General features: G+C 36.7%; 2 protein-coding genes across 4 annotated transcripts in view; one reads left to right on the top strand and one right to left on the bottom strand.

Moving 5' to 3' along the window:
- The window catches only part of LOC308079306 (NACHT, LRR and PYD domains-containing protein 3-like), a 201,639-nt gene that overhangs the window by 70,949 nt on the left and 125,690 nt on the right, over positions 1-5,000 (bottom strand). For all 3 annotated transcript variants that reach the window (XM_080420727.1, XM_080420730.1, XM_080420731.1), the window contains exon 2: positions 1-2. This exon is cut by the window's left edge and continues 128 nt beyond it. The gene's annotated coding sequence lies outside the window, so the exon portion shown is untranslated. The remainder of the gene's footprint in view (positions 3-5,000) is intronic.
- Positions 1-5,000, top strand: part of dusp16 (dual specificity phosphatase 16) — a 182,731-nt gene that overhangs the window by 151,879 nt on the left and 25,852 nt on the right. The window lies entirely within an intron of this gene.

Raw genomic sequence — 5,000 nt, 5'->3', positions numbered from 1 at the left:
GGCTGTAGAGTGTCAGTGCATAGAGAGAGAGACAGACAGGAAGTGGGGGGAGGTAATAACCACAAAGCAGAAGTTACATATTGTCGTTGTCAGGCAGAAACCTTGTATCTTCATATTCCATCATTTTATGTCATTTCCCCCCTTAAAGTAGACTAATGTCATCGTTGATAAATTGGTGAAAATAGCAGATCTACAAGCTCACAATGCGCAGCTATGTGATGCGTAGTGAGCTTGTAGATCTGCTACTTTTGACAGATTTTTACTATGATATTTGCTTTACCTTTTACATGCCAACAATGGGTTTGACAGGTTTAAAGTTAAGTGTGTTTTATGAATATTGAATCAATATAAAGTATTAAAAACAGCTTGTGAATAAATAATAAAGGTTATTTTTTACATTTTCTGAAAAGTAAAGTATGAGTTTTGGACGAACAAAGTTTCTGCCTGACGACAACCACATGACAGCATGAGTACACACGCACACACACACACCACACCACACACACACACACACACACACACACACACACACACACACACACACACACACACACACACACACACACACACACACCTAACTTAGGTCACGTCAATGTGTTTCCTGTTAATTCAACCGTCTGTCTGTCTGTCTGTCTGTCTGCTCACTCTGTCTCAGAAACCTGCCTACCAGTGACATCATCGGTTTGGTCATCTCAAACAGGATTTCCGTTTTTCTTTGTTATTATTATTATTATTATTATTATTAATGTGAGAACAATGTCTTCCATTATAACATGCTAACTTTCCTGGATTAAAAACTGATGTTTCTATTAGCTTGGATTCCCCATCAATGGAAAATCCCTTAACCCTGTAAGACCCGGATATATTTCTACTTGCAAAAAAAATCTTTTAACCTTTCAGATGGTCTTGTAGGAGTACTTAGGAGAGGAAAATATAATGTTTTTTTTATTTTTTATGTTTTGGTAAGTTTTTATGCAAATGTTTCCATATGGAAACGTTGGGTCCATCAGGTAGCAAAATTTCCTATAGGCCATTTTTAAGGATAACATGGCAAATGTGTAATTACTTCACTAAAACAACTTAAGGATTCATTTATATGGTTTATTATTTGGCCTCAGATCAATTATGAATAATATTTGGCCTCAGAACAGTATACATTATGAATAATAACACCAATAAGCCATATTTTTAAATCAATTTTATTAAAAGAACAACAAAATAAAAATCTGTACAATATATGTAGTAAAGAAACCTAATAACCTAAACCATTGTCAGTGGTCACACAATACTGTCTGTGGGTTCACTGGGTGGTTCACTGGGTGGTTGGTTTTCTTTGGACCCCATGCCACAGTCCTCTTCATCTGACTCATTGATGTCTATGTCAACATCACTCTCTCCGTTCATCACGATATCCAGAACATCCCTTGCTGAGAAGCGAGGCCCTTTCTGTTGTTGTGGCATTCTGAAATGAAATAAAGACATACCATTAGTACATTTAGTAGTGCTTACACATCACTGCTTACTGCAGTGATGATGAAACAACATTTCACAAGTCATACAATACTGTCTGGCAAACATATTGTGTGATGATGATTGCCCCTAAGTGGGCATCATTCCATTGCCCCTAAGTACCCACCACACCTTGATTGAATAATGAATAATAATGAACAACCCCCACAACCCCCAACAAGTACCACAGTGGTCCCACTGTCCTTGTAGTATTGAAAGCAAATTAAACATATTGAGAAATAACAAGGGAATATATTGGTTGAATATGTATTGTTTAGGGGGAGAGAGAAAGTTTGGGTGGACATTTTCTGAGGCTTACTGCTCAAAGCAAACAATTCAGTTTTTGTGAACAAAGGAACCAGCTTGTATGGTTCTGACTGTTAAAACAATGGTTACAAATATCATTGGAAATTAGAAATTAAAGTAAAAATGCACATATAGCCTACTCTCTCTCACTGTTTCTCTCTCTCATATATATATATATATATATATATATATATATATATATATAGTAATGCAAAGTGGGGGAAATACACATATAACTATTTAAATCTATTGTGAAAACGATATATAAGGCTGAACAGTAGCAGGTGAACAGTAGGCCTGCCCTTGTATTTTTTGCAACCAAGAGGGCCCAACGATTCCAAAAAGACACAAGTATGAATAATGCTCTAATTTAAATTTGGGACATATATTTCACAATAATAACATATGTACATGTTCTAGACATTGTAATGTTCACCAAAACAAATATTACAGGCATATTACTTACGTTTTTGTGAGGAATATCTTCCAGAGAAAAAAGAGATGCTGTTCCAACAGAGATTTTTCAAGTTGTGATGATTCCCCGCTCTGTGGGGGGTATTTATATGCAAATATCCTGGCCAATGGCATTGTAAGACTAAACAATAGGACCCAATGAGGATTTAGAGGTGAAAAAAATAACAGAAAAATATTAATATTATATATTAATAATATAAAATATTTAAACATCTTTCTTTATAAAATATAATTGTTTCCAAAAGGGATCACTGGGTCTTAGAGGGTTAAGGGTCCATTTGGTTCCATGTGTACACTCTCAGAGTTACAGACCTGTAAGGGTCCATTTGGTTCCATGTGCACACTATCAGAGTTACAGACCTGTAAGGGTCCATTTGGTTCCATTTATACACTATCAGAGTTACAGACCTGTAAGGGTCCATGTTGAACCTCCTCAAAGAACCCTGGTGGTCCCTGGACCACACTTTGAGAACCACTATGTGATCAGAAGCAATAGAAAATTGCTGACATAATTGGGGTTTTGATGCCCCCTAGTGGTCAGTCTCACTCACTTCAGGACACGTGTTGCCAATGTTGATGTGAAGAAGTGGTGAGCTGTAATCTATACATTTATACATGTTTTAAACTTTATAATATAACTTTATTTAACCCTCCAATGTTGATGTGAAGAAGTGGTGAGCTGTAATCTATACATTTATACATGTTTTAAACTTTATAATATAACTTTATTTAACCCTCCAATGTTGATGTGAAGAAGTGGTGAGCTGTAATCTATACATTTATACATGTTTTAAACTTTATAATATAACTTTATTTAACCCTCTAATGTTGATGTAATCTATACATTTATACATGTTTTAAACTTTATAATATAACTTTATTTAACCCTCTAATGTTGATGTGAAGAAGTGGTGAGCTGTAATCTATACATTTATACATGTTTTAAACTTTATAATATAACTTTATTTAACCCTCCAATGTTGATGTGAAGAAGTGGTGAGCTGTAATCTATACATTTATACATGTTTTAAACTTTATAATATAACTTTATTTAACCCTCCAATGTTGATGTGAAGAAGTGGTGAGCTGTAATCTATACATTTATACATGTTTTAAACTTTATAATATAACTTTATTTAACCCTCCAATGTTGATGTGAAGAAGTGGTGAGCTGTAATCTATACATTTATACATGTTTTAAACTTGTATAAATGTATAGACTGGAGGGATGGTTTGGTCACGCCCTGATTGGCTAGTTGGTTGTTAGGCAACCCTTCTATTCATTCATTTATTAATTTTACACCACATCTGTTGGAACCAAATGTGATACTCATTTAATATGTGAATAAATGATTAAAATGTGTGTGTGACAGACATGGCTGAGCAGGAGAGACTCAATAGGGTCAACAACATCCTGGTTGAGCAGGACAGGACAAAGAACACACCATTACCTGGACCCCTGACCTCTGTTAACCAGTAAGTCATGATCTCATGAACCCCATCCCGATTGGCTTAAAAAAAAAATATATATTCAAAGATTTGGACCAAATTTTCAGCATTTAAACAAAAATAGCAGATCTACAAGCTCTTAGCGCGGCACTCAGTGCCACGCTATGAGCTAGATCTGCTATTTACCATAGAGTTCACTTTCTCTCTCTTTCTCTCTCTATTGCTTAGATTTTCAGAGAATCCAATGAGTCCGGCCTCCAGCCTGCAGAACCCTCCTGCAGATGTATGATCTTCTAAACCTCTTTTAACTGTTTCTTTTAACTTGTAAATACTAACTGTTTCATTATAGAGAGTTTGGCTGCAGCATTTCAAAACTCTTAAGTATCCACTGTATTTTAAAGCTTTTGACAGTACTCGACATTCTAAATGGCCAACTGGCCCGGACCCGTTATTGAAAGACTCTGGATGAGCTCTGGGCCTCTCGCCCACTTGGGGCAGTTAAATATTTAGCCTAACAAAATAAGAAACAGGGGCCATACCAGTGGTGCAGGGGGAAAGTTCCTGCCCACCGACAAGGGCTCCAATCGTCCGTTGGGCTTTTTTAATTATGTTTAACAGAAACAATCTAGACGTGCAGAGCAACTACTAACTAAAGCTGTCAGGTAAATGTAGTGGAGTAAAAAGTACAACATTTGTAAGTGTAAATATTGAAAATATACCATATACCATATACACATACTAAATATGCCCCCCACCCTCTCAGCCCCCCCAGGTGGTGGTTCGTCCCAAGAAGAGGCGTGCTGGCGGTAAGAAAGGCAAGAGGGTCGTCATAGATAGACACTGGCTGCGGGTACATGGACAGTTTCATTCGGAATGAATACACTTCTATTCGGAATGAATGAATGGATGAATTCATTCAGAATAGAAATGCTCATGTAAACACCTCAATTGGAATAGAATATTCCATTCCAGTCTGACCCGAATGAATTTTCATTCGGGTTAGGAGGGGTGGTATAGACCGTTTGAATCGGGATATACCAATCGGAATTGACCATGTAAACACTTTATTCCGAACGCTCCTCTCTGTTTGGAATACATGCATTCCTTTGCGCATGTCCGTGCTTATAGTGCTGTCAGAATTGTCCAAAAAAGATCTATCAAATCTCTAATTCGGCCACGGTCGCTCCTGCGGGATAAAATTAATGATTCTATTCTATAGCGTCATTTAATAAGCCATGGTTAAGCCCAGACTTGTCCAGGAG

Source organism: Gymnoscopelus braueri, assembly GCF_963280865.1.
Source record: "Gymnoscopelus braueri genome assembly, chromosome: 23".
Classification (NCBI taxonomy): domain Eukaryota; kingdom Metazoa; phylum Chordata; class Actinopteri; order Myctophiformes; family Myctophidae; genus Gymnoscopelus; species Gymnoscopelus braueri.
Note: the sequence above shows the minus strand (reverse complement) of the source record. Positions and strands in the feature narration are given on the sequence as shown.